Source organism: Ovis canadensis, chromosome 15 (genome assembly GCF_042477335.2).
Source record: "Ovis canadensis isolate MfBH-ARS-UI-01 breed Bighorn chromosome 15, ARS-UI_OviCan_v2, whole genome shotgun sequence".
In the NCBI taxonomy this organism is placed as follows: Eukaryota; Metazoa; Chordata; class Mammalia; order Artiodactyla; family Bovidae; genus Ovis; species Ovis canadensis.
Genome location: NC_091259.1, coordinates 12,753,747 through 12,772,230, shown reverse-complemented (window position 1 = coordinate 12,772,230; position 18,484 = coordinate 12,753,747). Strand labels below are relative to the sequence as shown.

The 18,484-nt window shown below is 36.8% G+C and overlaps 1 protein-coding gene across 3 annotated transcripts in view; it reads left to right on the top strand.

Annotated features, from left to right (window-relative positions):
- Positions 1-18,484, top strand: part of DYNC2H1 (dynein cytoplasmic 2 heavy chain 1) — a 493,166-nt gene that overhangs the window by 353,497 nt on the left and 121,185 nt on the right. The window lies entirely within an intron of this gene.

Sequence of the window (18,484 nt, the reverse complement as noted above, 5' to 3'; positions counted from 1 at the left end):
TATAAAATCACTTGATTACATTCTACAACAGTATAGTACACATCTTTTCAAGTGCACACAGAATTATACTAAGGTAGATAGATCAAACTTGTCTCAAATAATCTATAAGTATTTATAATTGTTAGAAATTAATAGCAAGAAGATTTTAAGAAACTTAAAATACTTGGAAGTTAAACATCTACTTTTTAAAAAATATCTACTTTTAAATAAAATATGGGAGTAGAACTATGGATGGAGGTTCATGACACTGTACAGGAGGCAGTGATCAAGACCAATCCCCAAAAAAAGAAATGCAAAAAGGCAAAATGGTTGACTGTGCCCTCCAAGAGCCTGTTTCCCAGTCCAGTGTAAATCAAATCCCTTACAATTATATAGTGGAAGTGAGAAATACATTTAAGAGACTATATCTGATAGACAGAGTGCCTGATGAACTGTCAATGGAGGTTCGTGACATTGTACAGGAAACAGGGATCAAGACCATCCCGAAGAAAAAGAAATGCAAAAAAGCAAAATGGCTGTCTGAGGAGACCTTACAAATAGCTATGAAAAGAAGAGAAATGAAAAGCAAGAGAGAAGAACAAAGGGAAAGATGGCGGAGGAATAGGACGGGAAGATCACGTTCTCCCTCACAAATTCCTCAAAAGAACATTTCAACGCCGAGCAAACTCCACAAAACAACTTCTGTAGGCTGGCAGAGGACATCAGGCAACCAGAAAAGCAGACCATTGTCTTCAAAAACAGGTAGGAAAAAATATAAAAGACGAAAAAGGAGACAAAGGAGGTGGGGAGGGAGCTCCGTCCCGAGAAGGGAAGCCCGTCCCGGGAAGGGAATTTTAAGAAGAGAGGTTTCCAAACACCAGGAAACACTCTCCCTGCCGAGTCTGTGGCGAGCCTTGGAAACACAGAGGGCAACATAACAGGAAGGAAAAATAGATAAATAATTAAAACCAAGAGATTACAAGCCCACCAGTAACTCCCCCAGCGGAAAAGCAGCACAGACGCCTGCATCCGCCATTGGGAAGTGGGGGCAGGGCAGGGACGCGCGGGAGGCGCGGGCTGCAGAGCTTTGCAAGAATCGGGCAGGAATGCCCCACGCGCAACCAGAACGATCTAACCTGGGCTAGCAAACCAGACTGTGGGATAGCTACCACGCGAAAAGCTCGAACATAAGACGCCGCCAGGACTGAGCACAGAACAAAGGACGGAGCGGAAAAAGCCGGCTGCAGACCATTCCCCGCCGGGGACAGGCAGCCAGAGCCGTAAGGACTGGAAAGGGGCAATTGCAGACCCGGAGAGACTTTACTTACCTAACTGCAAGCAGGCTCCTTTGCTAAGACTTCTGGGGGTGCTGGACAGTCACAGTCTGCCTCACGGGGTGCGCCAGCGGTCCACCCAGAAAGCTGAGCAGCAGCGGCGGAAAAGGTGACAAGCCCCGGCGATCGCGCTCGCCAAACTCCTGAGCTACTCGGACCTGGGAAGGGCACAAAGCACAGTCCCAGCCGCATTTGTGCCTCTGAGGGCTGCCTGAGGGCCGAACCTGAGCGGCTTGGACGGGGGAAGTGCGCGCAGCCTAGGGCCGGCCCCAGACGGTTCCCGGCTGAGCATCGTAGAGCTGGAGCGGTTTGTGCGCCGCGAGAAAGGACAGGTCAAGCGGGGCAGAGATACTGTGTACACACGACAGTGCTATTTGTTTGCAGCATCCCCCCTCCCCACAGCGCGACTGAACTAGTGAGCCTAAAAACCAGCAAACAGAAGAAGTTAATCAGAGGGAACCACCTTGGAAGTGAGCCCACACGGCCCATAACATCAGAGAAGAGCCAGATATATTTTTAATTTTTTAATATTTTTAAAATCATTCTTTTTTTTTGCTTTTTGCTTTTTTTTTCCCTTTTTTTTCCGAGCTTTTTTTTAATTGTTAAGTCTTCTATTTCTCCTCTAATTTTTATTTCTATAACCTAGCATTACTATTTTTTTTTAAAAAAAAAGACTTTTTTTTTTTTTTTTTAAGGCAAACACCATATATACTCTTTGGATGGTTGTTGGTGTTTTGTTTTGTTTTTTTTTTGTTTGTTTGTTTTTTAATAATTCTTTTTTTTTCTTTCTTCCTTTTTCCTTCTGCTTTTCTTTAATATTGTATCTTTGAAAATCCAACCTCTACTCCAGATTTTTAATCTTTGCTCTTAGGTTTTTGTTGTCAATTTTGTACATTTAAAAACCCAAACTTCACTACCCAAGTTTACCTGAGAGCGAGATTACTGGCTTGACCACTCTCTCCTCCTCTGGACTCTCCTTTTTCTCCACCAGGTGGCCTCTGTCTCTTTTCTCCCCCATCTCTTCTCTATCCAACTCTGTGAATCTCTGTGTGTTCCAGACGGTAGAGAACACCTAAGGAACTGGTTACTGGCAGGATTTGTCTCTCTCCTACTCATTCCTCTCTCTTATCCTCCTGGTCACCTCTGTCTACTTCCTCCCTCTCCTCTTCCCCGTATAACTCTGTAAATACCTCTGAGCGGTCCAGACTATAGAGCGCACATAAGGAAGTGACTACTGGCTAGCTTGCTCTCTCCTCTCTTGATCTCACCGCATCTCATTCCAGTTACCTCTAACTACCCCCTCCATCTTCTCTTCTCCTTGTAACTCAGTGAACCTCTCTGAGTGTCCTTCAATGTGGAGAAACTTTTCATCTTTAACCTAGATGTTTTATCATAGGTGCTGTATAGATGGAGAAGTCTAGAGGCTACTGTAAAAATAAAACTGAAAACCAGAAGCAGGAAGCTTAAACCCAAAGCCTGAAAACATTAGAGAACTCTTGAATTCAGGGAACATTAAGCAATAGGAGCTCATCAAATGCCTTCATACCTACACTGAAACCAAGCTCCACCCAAGGGCCAACAAGTTCCAAAACAAGACATACCACCCAAATTCTCCAGCAACACAGGAACACTCCCCTGAGCCTCAATATACAGGCAGCTCAAAATTATCCCAAAACCTTTGATGTCTCATAACCCATTACGGGTCACTCCACTGCACTCCAGAGAGAAGAAACCCAGCTCCACCCACCAAAACTCCAACACAAGCCTCCCTAACCAGGAAACCTTGACAAGCCACTGATAGAACCCCACCCAAAGTGAGGAAGCTCCATAATAAAGAGAACTCCACAAATTATCAGAATATAAAAAGGCCACCCCAAACACAGCAATATAACCAAGATGAAGAGACAGAGGAATACTCAGCAGGTAAAGGAACAGGAAAGTTGCCCACCAAACCAAACAAAAGAGGAAGAAGTAGGGAATCTACCGGAGAAGGAATTCCGAATATTGATAGTGAAAATGATTCAAAATCTTGAAATCAAAATGGAAACACAGATAAATAGCCTAGAGACAAGGATTGAGAAGATGCAAGAAAGGTTTAACAAGGACCTAGAAGAAATAAAAAAGAGTCAAAATATAATGAATAACACAATAAATGAGATCAGAAACTCTCTGGAGGCAACAAATAGTAGAATAACGGAGGCAGAAGATAGGATTAGTGAAATAGAAGATAGAATGGTAGAAATAAATGAATCAGAGAGGAAACAAGAAAAACGAATTAAAAGAAATGAGGACAATCTCAGAGACCTCCAGGACAATATGAAACGCTCCAACATTCGAATTATAGGAGTCCCAGAAGAAGAAGACAGAAAGAAAGACCATGAGAAAATCCTTGAGGAGATAATAGTTGAAAACTTCCCTAAAATGGGGAAGGAAATAATCACCCAAGTCCAAGAAACACAGAGAGTCCCAAATAGGATAAACCCAAGGCGAAACACCCCAAGACACATATTAATCAAATTAACAAAGATCAAACACAAAGAACAAATATTAAAAGCAGCAAGGGAAAAACAACAAATAACACACAAGGGGATTCCCATAAGGATAACAGCTGATCTGTCAATAGAAACTCTTCAGGCCAGGAGGGAATGGCAAGACATACTTAAAGTGATGAAAGACAATAACCTACAGCCCAGATTACTGTACCCAGCAAGGATCTCATTCAAATACGAAGGAGAAATCAAAGGATTTACAGACAAGCAAAAGCTGAGAGAATTCAGCACCACCAAACCAGCTCTCCAACAAATTCTAAAGGATATTCTCTAGACAGGAAACACGAAAAGGGTGTATAAACCCGAACCCAAAACAATAAAGTAAATGGCAACGGGATCATACTTATCAATAATTACCTTAAACGTAAATGGGTTGAACGCCCCAACCAAAAGACAAAGACTGGCCGAATGGATACAAAAACAAGACCCCTCTATATGCTGCTTACAAGAGACCCACCTCAAAACAAGGGACACATACAGACTGAAAGTGAAGGGCTGGAAAAAGATATACCACGCGAATAGAGACCAAAAGAAAGCAGGAGTGGCAATACTCATATCCGATAAAATAGACTTTAAAACAAAGGCTGTGAAAAGAGACAAAGAAGGCCACTACATAATGATCAAAGGAACAATCCAAGAAGAAGATATAACAATTATAAATATATATGCACCCAATATAGGAGCACCACAATATGTAAGACAAATGCTAACAAGTATGAAAGGGGAAATCAACAATAACACAATAATAGTGGGAGACTTTAATACCCCACTCACACCTATGGACAGATCAACTAAACAGAAAATTAACAAAGAAATGCAAACTTTAAATGATACATTAGATCAGTTAGACCTAATTGATATCTATAGGACATTTCACCCCAAAACAACGAATTTCACCTTTTTTTCAAGTGCTCATGGAACCTTCTCCAGGATAGATCACATCCTGGGCCATAAATCTAAACTTGATAAATTCAAGAAAGTCGAAATCATTCCAAGCATCTTTTCTGACCATAATGCATTAAGATTAGATCTCAATTACAGGAGGAAAACTATTAAAAATTCCAACATATGGAGGTTGAACAACACACTTCTGAATAACCAACAAATCACAGAAGAAATCAAAAAAGAAATCAAAATATGCATAGAAACTAATGAAAATGAAAACACAACAACCCAAAACCTGTGGGACACTATAAAAGCAGTGCTAAGAGGAAAGTTCATAGCAATACAGGCATACCTCAAGAAACAAGAAAAAAGTCAAATAAATAACCTAACTCTACAACTAAAGCAACTAGAAAAGGAAGAGTTGGAGAACCCCAGAGTTAGTAGAAGGAAAGAAATCTTAAAAATTAGGGCAGAAATAAATGCAAAAGAAACAAAAGAGACCATAGCAAAAATCAACAAAGCCAAAAGCTGGTTCTTTGAAAGGATAAATAAAATTGACAAACCATTAGCCAGACTCATCAAGAAGCAAAGAGAGAAAAATCAAATCAATAAAATTAGAAATGAAAATGGAGAGATCACAACAGACAACACAGAAATACAAAGGATCATAAGAGACTACTATCAGCAGTTGTATGCCAATAAAATGGACAACGTGGAAGAAATGGACACATTCTTAGAAAAGTACAATTTTCCAAAACTGAACCAGGAAGAAATAGAAAATCTTAACAGACCCATCACAAGCACGGAAATTGATACAGTAATCAGAAATCTTCCAGCAAACAAAAGCCCAGGTCCAGATGGCTTCACAGCTGAATTCTACCAAAAATTTAGAGAAGAGCTAACACCTATCCTCCTCAAACTCTTCCAGAAAATTGCAGAGGAAGGTAAACTTCCAAACTCATTCTATGAGGCCACCATCACCCTAATACCAAAACCTGACAAAGATGTCACAAAAAAGGAAAACTACAGGCCAATATCTCTGATGAACATAGATGCAAAAATCCTCAACAAAATTCTAGCAATCAGAATCCAACAACACATTAAAAAGATCATACACCATGACCAAGTGGGCTTTATCCCAGGGATGCAAGGATTCTTCAATATCCGCAAATCAATCAATGTAATTCACCACATTAACAAATTGAAAAATAAAAACCATATGATTATCTCAATAGATGCAGAGAAGGCCTTTGACAAAATTCAACATCCATTTATGATAAAAACTCTCCAGAAAGCAGGAATAGAAGGAACATACCTCAACATAATAAAAGCTATCTATGACAAACCCACAGCAAACATTATCCTCAATGGTGAAAAATTGAAAGCATTTCCCCTAAAGTCAGGAACAAGACAAGGGTGTCCACTTTCACCGCTACTATTCAACATAGTTCTGGAAGTTTTGGCCACAGCAATCAGAGCAGAAAAAGAAATAAAAGGAATCCAAATTGGAAAAGAAGAAGTAAAACTCTCACTGTTTGCAGATGACATGATCCTCTACATGGAAAACCCTAAAGACTCCACCAGAAAATTACTAGAGCTCATCAATGAATATAGTAAAGTTGCAGGATATAAAATCAACACACAGAAATCCCTTGCATTCCTATACACGAATAATGAGAAAGTAGAAAAAGAAATTAAGGAAACAATTCCATTCACCATTGCAACGAAAAGAATAAAATACTTAGGAATATATCTACCTAAAGAAACTAAAGACCTGTATATAGAAAACTATAAAACACTGATGAAAGAAATCAAAGAGGACACTAATAGATGGAGAAATATACCATGTTCATGGATTGGAAGAATCAATATAGTGAAAATGAGTATACTACCCAAAGCAATTTACAAATTCAATGCAATCCCTATCAAGCTACCAGCCACATTTTTCACAGAACTAGAACAAATAATTTCAAGATTTGTATGGAAATACAAAAAACCTCGAATAGCCAAAGCAATCTTGAGAAAGAAGAATGGAACTGGAGGAATCAACTTGCCTGACTTCAGGCTCTACTACAAAGCCACAGTCATCAAGACAGTATGGTACTGGCACAAAGACAGACATATAGATCAATGGAACAAAATAGAAAGCCCAGAGATAAATCCACACACATATGGACACCTTATCTTTGACAAAGGAGGCAAGAATATACAATGGAGTAAAGACAATCTCTTTAACAAGTGGTGCTGGGAAAACTGGTCAACCACTTGTAAAAGAATGAAACTAGATCACTTTCTAACACCGCACACAAAAATAAACTCAAAATGGATTAAAGATCTAAATGTAAGATCAGAAACTATAAAACTCCTAGAGGAGAACATAGGCAAAACACTCTCAGACATAAATCACAGCAGGATCCTCTATGATCCACCTCCCAGAATTCTGGAAATAAAAGCAAAAATAAACAAATGGGATCTAATTAAAATTAAAAGCTTCTGCACAACAAAGGAAACTATAAGCAAGGTGAAAAGACAGCCTTCTGAATGGGAGAAAATAATAGCAAATGAAGCAACTGACAAACAACTAATCTCAAAAATATACAAGCAACTTCTGCAGCTCAATTCCAGAAAAATAAACGACCCAATCAAAAAATGGGCCAAAGAACTAAATAGACATTTCTCCAAAGAAGACATACGGATGGCTAACAAACACATGAAAAGATGCTCAACATCACTCATTATTAGAGAAATGCAAATCAAAACCACAATGAGGTACCACTTCACACCAGTCAGAATGGCTGCGATCCAAAAATCTGCAAGCAATAAATGCTGGAGAGGGTGTGGAGAAAAGGGAACCCTCCTACACTGTTGGTGGGAATGCAAACTAGTACAGCCACTATGGAGAACGGTGTGGAGATTCCTTAAAAAATTGCAAATAGAACTACCTTATGACCCAGCAATCCCACTGCTGGGCATACACACCGAGGAAACCAGAATTGAAAGAGACACATGTACCCCAATGTTCATTGCAGCACTATTTATAATAGCCAGGACATGGAAACAACCTAGATGTCCATCAGCAGATGAATGGATAAGAAAGCTGTGGTACATATACACAATGGAGTATTACTCAGCCGTTAAAAAGAATTCATTTGAATCAGTTCTGATGAGATGGATGAAACTGGAGCCGATTATACAGAGTGAAGTAAGCCAGAAAGAAAAACACCAATACAGTATACTAACACATATATATGGAATTTAGGAAGATGGCAATGACGACCCTGTATGCAAGACAGGGAAAGAGACACAGATGTGTATAACGGACTTTTGGACTCAGAGGGAGAGGGAGAGGGTGGGATGATTTGGGAGAATGACATTCTAACATGTATACTATCATGTGAATTGAATCGCCAGTCTATGTCTGACGCAGGATGCAGCATGCTTGGGGCTGGTGCATGGGGATGACCCAGAAAGTTGTTATGGGGAGGGAGGTGGGAGGGGGGTTCATGTTTGGGAATGCATGTAAGAATTAAAGATTTTAAAATTTAAAAAATAAAAAACTAAAATTAAAAAAAATAAAAAATAAAAAATAAAATAAAATAAAACCAATACCGTATTGTAAAGTAAAAATAAATAAATAATAAAAAAAAGTTTAAAAAGGAAAAAATAAATAAAGCCTTTGGCAGACCCAAAAAATAAAAATAAAAGCAGAACATATTATGATCATAGTCACACAGTCCTTTGCAGCCAGAGATGGGTTTGGTGTCCCAGGTGATGGAGAATTCACCAGCCCTGGGCATGCAAACCATATGGTAGACGTCTCAGTTCTTTCTCTGTTGTTCATTGTCTCTCTGTCTCTCTCTCTGAACTGTCCAACATGCCAACAAGTTACGCTCAAGGACACTGTGACCTCAAACAAGTCACTGATTATTTTCCGAGTCCTTTTTTCTTGTTTGATGATGGAGGGAGTTAGGCAAGATGGAAGCTTTAAAAAAAAAAAAAAAAGAAAAGCAAGAGAGAAAAGGAAAGATATACCCATTTGAATCCAGAGTTCCAAAGAATAGCAAGGAGAGATAAGAAAGGATTCCTCAGCAATCAATGCAAAGAAATAGAGGAAAACAATAGACTGGGAAAGACTAGAGATCTCTTCAAGAAAATTAGAGATACCAAGGAAACATTTCATGCAAAGAGATGGGCACAATAAAGGACAGAAATGGACCTAACAGAAGCAGAAGATATTAAAAAGAGATGACAAAATACACAGAAGAACTATCTGAAAAAGATCTTCATAACCAAGATAACCATGATGGTGTGATCATTCACCTAGAGCCAGACATCCTGGAATGTGAAGTCAAGTGGGCCTTAGGAAGCATCACTATAAACAAAGCTAGAGGAGGTGATGGAATTCCAGTTGAGCTATTTCAAATTCTAAAAGATGATGCTGTAAAAGTGCTGCACTCAATACGCCTACAAATCTGGAAAACTCAGCAGTGGCCACAGGAATGGAAAAGGTCAGTTTTCATTACAATCCCAAAGAAAGGCAATGGCAAAGAATGTTCAAACTATGGCACAATAGCACTCATCTCACACAGTAGCAAAGTAATGCTCCAAATTCTCCAAGCCAGGCTTCAGCAATATGTAAACCATGAACTTCCAGATGTTCAAGCTGGATTTAGAAAAGGCAAAGGAACCAGAGATCAAATTACCAACATCCGCTGGATCATAGAAAAATCAGGAGTTCTAGAAAAAGATCTACTTTCGCTTTATTGACTATGCCAAAGCCTTTGACAACAAACTGTGGAAAATTCTGAGAGAGATGGGAATACCAGACCACCTGACCTGCCTCTCGAGAAATCTGTATGCAGGTCAAGAAGCAAGTTAGAACTGAACATGGAACAGCAGACTGGTTCCAAATTGGGAAAGGGGTACGTCCATGCTGTCATTCTGCTTATTTAACTTATATGCAGACTACATCAGGAGAAACGGGCTGGATGAAGCACAAGCTGGAATCAAGATTACTGGGAGGATTATCAATAACCTCACATGGCCAGATGACATGATCTTTATGGCAAAAAGCAAGGAAGAACTAAAGAGCTTCTTCATGAAAGTGGAAGAGGAGAATGAAACAGTTGGCTTAAAACTCAGCATTCAGGAAACTAGTATCATGGCATCTGGTCCCATCACTTCATTGCAGCTTGATTGGGAAACAATAGAAACAGTTAGAGACTTTATTTTCTTGGGCTCCAAAATCACTGCAGATGGTGAGTGCAGCCATGAAATTAAAAGATGCTTACTCCTTGGAAGAAAAGCTATGACCAACCTAGACAGCATATTAAAAAGCAGAGACATTTGCCAACAAAGGTCTGTCTAGTCAAAGCTATGGTTTTTCCAGTAGTCATGTATGGATGAGAGAGTTGAACTATAAAGAAAGCTGAGCACAGAAGAATTGATGCTTTTGAAGTGTGGTGTTGGAGAAGACTCTTGAGAGTCCCTTGGACTGCAAGGAGATCCAATCAGTCCATCCTAAAGGAATTCACTCCTGAATATTCCTTGGAAGGACTGATGCTGAAGCTGAAATTCCAATACTTTGGCCACTTGATGCAAAGAACCAACTCATTTGAAAAGACCCTGATGCTGGAAAAATTGAGGGCAGGAGGAGAAGGGAATGACAAAGGAGAAAGGAATGACAAAGGATGCCATCATGTCGTGGCATCACTGACACGATGGGCATAAGTTTGAGTAGGCTCTGGGATTTGATGACGGACAGGGAAGCCTGGCATGCTGCAGTCCATGGGATCTCAGGTTGGACATGACTGAGTGACAGAACTGAACTAAACTGATTTGAGAATAGGATATCAAAAAGAAAATTAGGAATTAATTTAGCTGAGTAAAAATCAAGACACAGCACATCAAAATTCTGAGCTACTATGAAGAGTTAAAATCAATTTAAATGGTTAGAAGAATATAAATGGATGGAATCTAACTGCAGCACATTTAATACACTTTTAGAAAAACAGTTCTCTAAAGTTGCTATGCAAGGTAACTTTATTTGTGGAGTACATGAGGCAAGAAATTATCTTTCTAAGGATCATAACTCAAAATGATTAGATCTCCAGAAAGCTTGTCCAAATCAGTCTTGTTCTCTTGAACTCCAGGTTTTACATCTCAGTCTCACAAGGCTGCTTAAAGTAATGACTTGAAATTGAAACTTGGGGAGCTTACTTAATTTATCTTTTCTCCTATGCTTATATTACTAGTACTAGTTATTTATATTACTAGTATATTACTTATATTACTGGTACTAATGTACAAGATTTGATCAATGTTGATGTAAACCTAGGTTTGCATTTAGGAAAAATTTAGACTAAAGAACGGCAAATATCTAGTAGTACACCCACTGTTTTGAAGTTGGTATGGCAAGGCTTCCCTAGGAAGAACTATGTTATTTGTCTTTAATACTAATTCTGAAGTTTTAGTTCCAGTATAATTCCTGATAATCTACCTGTTGATGAGCTGCAGTTTATTACTATCTTTTTGTCCAATAAACTGAGAAACTTCTTATGTTCAGAGTTGTCAACCTGCTAATCACTTTTAATGTGTTGTTTACTCCAGTTAATGACTGGATGTACTTAATTTCAATCTGGATATATTAGATTTTAATTCTAGATGAATTTGTTCTCAAATTCTGAAATCTGTAATTTATACTAAGTAATTTTGACAAAAGATGAAGAAACATAAAAGATGTCACACTGAGAAAAATGATTGCCTGAATTATTTGTTATTTGCCTTAAACCACTTTTTGAGGAAACACAGTTCATTAAAACAAAATAAAAATGTTATCAGTTTATTAATGTATTTCATCTTATACTAAATAATTGCTATAAAATATCAATGAAGACAGTCATTAGTAGAGTTTAGACCAGACCCAGTTGAAATGATGTAAGTTGATAACGACTTTCATCAATGTTTTTTATATGTCCAATTATTTTTACATAATTAGGCTAATTACTGTGTATACATTCTGATAAATATATTAAGTAGTGTACACTTTCCAATGTCATCAAATATTTTTCAAATACTAGTTTTTATTGTTATATAATGTTTTATTGTACTCATGTCCCACAATTTAATTAGCTAATTTATATTATTTTATGTACATTATCATAGGGGCTTCTCTGGTGGCCCAGTCAGTAAAGAATCTACCAGCAATGCAGGAGACTTGAGTTTGATCTCTGGGTAGGAAGATCCCCTGGAGGAGGGTATGGCAACCCGCTCCAGTATTCTTGCCTAGAGAATCCCATGGACAGAGGAGCCTAGCGGGCTGCAGGCCATGGGTTACAAAGAGTCGGACATGACTGAGCAAATCAGCACAGCACATATATGTTATATATAATTTCTATTTTTAATTAAAGGGAAAAAATAGAGGAAAACATCGAACGGGAAAGACTAGAGATCTCTTCATGAAAATTAGAGATACCAAGGAAAACATATCATGCAGAGATGTGCACAATAAAGGACTGAAACAGTACGGTCCTAACAGAAGCAGAAGGTATTAAGAGGAGGTGGCAAGAATACACAGAAGAACTATACAAAAAGAGGTCTTAATGACCCAGATAACCACAATGGTGTGATTACTCACCTAGAGTCATATGTGAGTCATATGATTCACCTAGAGTCATATATCTTGGAGTGTGAAGTCACTGGGCCTTAGGAAGCATCACTATGAGCAAAGCTAGAGGAGGTGATGGAATTCCAGCTGAGGTATTTCTTTTTTTTTTTTTTAACTTTACTATCTTTATTTTTATTTATTTTTTTTAGTATAAATTTATTTTAATTGGAGGGTAATTACTTAACAATATTGTATTGGTTTTGCCATACATTGACATGAATCCGCCACAGGTGTACATACATTCCTTTCAAATCCTAAAAGATGATGCTGTTAATGTGCTACACTCAATATGCCAGCAAATTTAGAAAACATGGCAGTGGCCACAGGACTGGAAAAGGTACGTTTTCATTCCAGTCCCAAAGAAGGGCAATGCCAAAGAATGTTCAAACTACCACACAATTGCACTCATTTTTCATACCATCAAAGTAATGCTCAAAGTTCTCCAAGCTAGGCTTTAACAGTATGTGAACTGAAAACTTCCAGATGTTCAAGATGGGTTTAGAAGAGGCAGAGGCACCAGAGATTAAGTTGCCTACATCTTTTGGATCACAGAAAAAGCAAAAGAATTCCAGAAAAACATCTCCTTATGCTTCATTAGCTACATTAATGCCTTTGACTATGTGGATCACAGAAAACTGTGGAAAATTCTTCAAGAGGTGGGAATACCAGACCACATTAACTGCCTCCTGCGAAACCTGTGTGCAGGTCAAGAAGCAACAGTTAGAACTGAACATGAAACAATGCACTGGTTCCAAATTGAGAAAGGAGTACGTCAAGGCTGCATATTGTCACACTGCTTATTTTAAATCCATGCAGAGTAAATCATGAGAAATGACAGGCTGGATGAAGCACAAGATGGAATCAAGATTTCCAGGAGAAATATCAAAACCTCAGATATGAAGATGACACCACCTTTATGGCAGAAAGCGAAGAAGAACTAAAGAGTTTCTTGATGAAGGTGAAAGAGGAGAGTGAAAAAGCTGGCTTCAAACTCAACATTCAGACAACAAAGATCATGGCATCCGGTTCCATCACTTCATGGCAAATAGATGGGGAAACAATGGAAACAGTGACAGACTTTATTTTCTTGGGCTCCAAAATCACTGCAAAGACATTACTTTGCTGACAAAAGTCCATCTAATCAAATCTATGGTTTTTCTAGTAGTCATGTATGGATGTAGTGTTGGACTATAAAAAAGGTGAGCCCCGAAGAATTGATGCTTTTGAACTGTGGTGTTGGAGAAGACTCTTGAGAGTCCCTTGGACTGCAAGGAGAGCAAAGTAGTCAATCCTAAAGGATGTCAACCCTGAATATCCATTGGAAGGATTGATGCTGAAGCTCCAATGCTTTGGCCACCTGATACAAAGAGCCATCTCATTAGAAAAGACCCTGATGCTGGGAAAGATTGAAGACAGGAGGAGAAGGGGACGACAGAGGATGAGATGGTTGGATGGTATCACCAGCTCAAGGGTCTTGAGTTTGAGCAAGCTCCAGGAGATGGTGAAGGACAGGGATGCCTGGCTTGCTGCAGTCCATGGTGTTGCAAAGAGTCAGACACAACTGAGTGACTGAACAACAACAACGAATTTCTTCATACTGCAAATAATCTTAAATGAGCAAACCTTAATAATCTCTTGATAATTTCCTTAATTACATCCCAATAAAAGGAATTACTGAGTAAATGGCTTGAATATTTTTAAAGCTTTTGGCACATTAATCAAACTACTTATAAAAATATTGCACCAGTGTATACTCTACAAAAATTTTGTCCGTGTAGTATACTTACCAACATTTGAGCTTTTCATTTCTCATTCTGCTAAAGGACTAAAAGCATATCTTACTTTTTAAAATTAACATAACTATTAAGGATGGTATTATCTTTTATGTTTCACTAAGCATGTATGCAATCTATAGTTATTTTAATGTTACTAATTCGTTTCCATATTTGTGGAAATTTTTTTCCAAATTTAATTTCAGTGGCTTTTATCTTTTTTATGATAATTTTTATAATCTAATATATTTTTCTAATCAGACATAATCTTATTTTTCCTTTGTTTTGAATTGGCTTTCTCTTTTTCAATATTAGTTCAACTCTGAATGCAATTAACATAAATTTAGGCTGGATAAGAATTAAAGTTTAAACTTTTTTCCTCTAAAAAGTTAATCATTTTCCACCAGCACCATTTATTGAACTTTTCCATTCCCCAGTGGTCTATGATCACTACCATTTAGATGTATTTCTATATTTAAATGATTTAATTTACTCCTACATCTTTAAAAATCTTAGGTTTGAGTAGTATATAAAATAGTTGGAAAACATTTTTGAGTAGTATTTACAAGAAAAAAGATACAGAGGTATGGTTTGTTTATTTTCTGAACTCTGGCATAAAGAATGATACTCATCTGTATTTACAAATGAACAGTAAGTTAACTAGATGTTAAATTCTTAGCAGAACAGTCATTTTCCTTCGAAATTGTATATATTTTGGTCCATATAGGAGCAGATCATTCATGATACACATTATTCATGTCTAGTATGATTTTTCCCCTTACCTCTTTTAGCACAGTGATTTTTGCATGTTTCGTCTCTCCTAACTAGATGATAAGCTCCTTGCCTTCAGCAAGTGTTTCTGAATGAGTGAAGGAATGCCCTTTCTGTTTATGCATTCTACTTCATCATTAGCCTTTTTAAAATAAAATCTTGCAGTATTTTTAAATTGTCTTGTATCACCTGGGAAAAATCATTTTCTGTATATTATAGTAAGGAAATGTCGATGATCTCTGTGGTTCATCCTAGCTTGGAAGTTTTTCTGTCTGTGAATCTTGGGGGGTGTGTGTGTGTGTGTTTAGAGTATTTAAGAAGTTGTCCAACCCCACTAAGTTGTTCAGTTCTATTATTTGGTTGTTTACACCCATAATTACCTCTATTACATAGCATTTGAAGAATTATAGAGATGTAGTCTCATAATCATAAGAGAGGGACACGTCTTCTGTTTAGTCTCTAGTGTAGTCCTTTAAAAAGGACTGTGGCCTGGCCTGTAATCTGGAGTGGAATAAAGGAGAAACATTTACTGAAAAACAACTGCCAGTAATGTCTGTAACTTTGTTGAAAGCTCAGTCCAAAGCTCATTAAAGATTATGCTGTTTAATTGTCTTTATTTCTGTTCTTTTAAATGAATATAAATGTCATTTTTAAAAAATGACTATTTCTTAGACCAATCTTAGGCTTACAACAAAATTGAGATGAAGGTACAGTGATTTCCCATATATTCCCTGCATAAACACATGCTAGACTCCCTGATTATCAACTCTGAAGAACTGTACATTTTTACCAAGGGTGAATCTGTTGACACAGCTAATCACCCATGCCCATAGTTTACCTTAGGGTTCACACGATGGTTAGCATGCAGTGGCATATACCCATTATTTTAATAACATACAGAGTGTTTTCACTGCCCTAAAAATTCTCTGTTCTTCCTGTTTATTATCTCTCTCTGCTCCCTCATCCCTGCTAACCACTGATCTTTTTACTGTCTCCACAACTTGGCCTTTTCCAAAATGTTATATAGTTGGAATCATATAGTATGTAAAGGTTTTTTCAGAATTGTTTCTTTCACTTAGGTGTATGCGTTTACGTTTTCTCCATGGCTTTTCATGGCTCGATAGTTCATCTGTTTCTCGTACTGAATAATACTCGATTGTCACAATATACCAGAGTTGATTAGTCCATTCACCTACTAAAGGATATATTTTTGTTGCTTCCAAGTTTTGGTGGTTATGAATAAAAGCTTCTATAAACATACATGAGCAGATTTAATGTAGTTATTAAAAATTTAAAGGACTTTCCCAGTGGCCCAGCTGATAAAGAATCTGCCTACAATGCGGAAGACCTGAGTTCAGTCCCTGGGTTGGGAAGATGCCCTGGAGAAAGAAATGGCTACTCACTCCAGTACTGGCTCTTTATTTTGTGTAGTTTCCTGTTCAAAGATATTATACATTAAAAGAATCTTTTTTATTTAAACTTTATCTTATCAAATATACTTTTGCTTTAGTTTAAGTTTAATAGACTAACAGGTTATTTTTACTATAGATTAATAAAAACTTTTTACTAAAGAAGCTTATTCTTGACTAATTACTTTAATTGAAACTTTAATGAAGTAAAATTCTGATTATCAGCCACACTCTAAATTTTAATTAATTTGAACATATGCACATCCATTGTTAGCAACAACTCTTGGAGTTTTTGAATTCAAAATTAAAGGATTTTTTGAAATAATAGTATAATTTGATATATTTATACAGTAAGTGATTATTTTTAAATAGTTGTTTTAAGATAATAGAAATTAATATTTACAATAAAAATGGGTCATGGAAGCATAATTTGTTGTCTGTGGTTAGATAATGAAAATAGAAGGCAGATATAAAATATTTGATAAGGAATAAATGATCTTTGTTATATGTAATTATAAATTATTTTATTGAAAAAATAAATGCTTTATGGTATATCCAATTTATGGACTGTTATTTTAAAATGTCATTATTAAAAGGATAATATCTAAGAAAAAGTAATTATACTTTGTTAAAGAGATATCTTTTTAATCATTTCTATATTTTAAAAAATATGTATATATCTATTTATAGTTTGGGGAGTTGAGGAATATAGAATAGAAATGAATCTAGGTTTTAGGCTTTATTTTAATTAAGAATGTTTTCCTCCCAAATAGGTAACTGATTTATCTGTAAATTTGTCTTGATTGAATGATTTATTTTAGTAACACATGTTTTGAAATTTTAAATAATTCCTCATAATTAACTTTATATGAGTAGTAGTCCAAAATCATAAATTTAACCATTAACATAATTAGTTCTGAACATATTTTCATCAGATATTCTGTATGTGTCTTTTTTAGTAATAACTTGTGAAGTCTATGTTTTTTTAAATCTAAAAACAGATGAGTGGATATACATAGTATATGTGTAAGAATTCACCTTGCTGTACACCTAAAACTAATCCAACATTATACATTATAAATCAGCTATACTCCAACAAAAATTTAAAAGAAAAATACAGTCTTTTCTAATTATAAAATCAACATAGTATCAATTGGTAGGATGGACATAGGAACATTTTTGCTACTTGTTGTAAGGTGGGAATAGTAGTTAAATGCATAAGATATTAATTAATGCAAGCACACTAGCTTTGGAGATTTTAATTTCTCCTATTCTAGACCTGCTGACAGATATAAATGCTTATATGGATAACAGAGTGTTATAGGACATGAAACACAGCCTGACTGCACAATAATCTTGTAGTTGCGAAGTCATGTCCGACTCTTTGCAACCCCATAAACTGTAACCTACCAGGCTCCTCTGTCCATGTAATTTCCCAGGCAAGAATACTAGAGTGGTCCCAGTGGAGGAGTCCCTTCTCCACTACACAGTGATACATTAAATTATTTTTCTTAGACTTTATAAATCATGCAAAATTAATTACTAAGTAAATGAGAGTTCTGAAAGTTGCTGTGGTACCATCTCTGTGTACCAGCTGAAATAGCAAACTGATTAAGAAATTGTCAGTAAAGCTCTCTATCTCTTAAGGTACAATAGTACCACCAGGAAATATTGCAGAGAAACAAATCATCTGAGTTTATTATCTGACTCCAACACTATATGACTTTGGGCAAGACCCTTAACCTCACCATGCCTCCATTTTCTGATTGTAAAATGGGGATATTAACCAATTTCAGGACTTTGGTAAGCACAAAATTGGCCAATACATGGAAAGAATATAACAAATTTGGACATGGCTTTGTTGTTTTTATTTGTTCCAAATATCAATCTTTCATTATACTTATCAAACATACTTTATGATAATGTTTCTTTCTCCAAATGGAGTATAAATTGATTTACAAAGTGGCAGATAAGTAGAGAAGACTATTTAAAAAAAAACCTGTTTAAACAAAAAAAAAATATTTTTTCTTGGACATTACTCTCCACTGTAATACTTGATTTAGTAAAATGGCAAATTTACAGTTAAATCTGGAACACAAATCCAGTTTGCCTTGCCAAG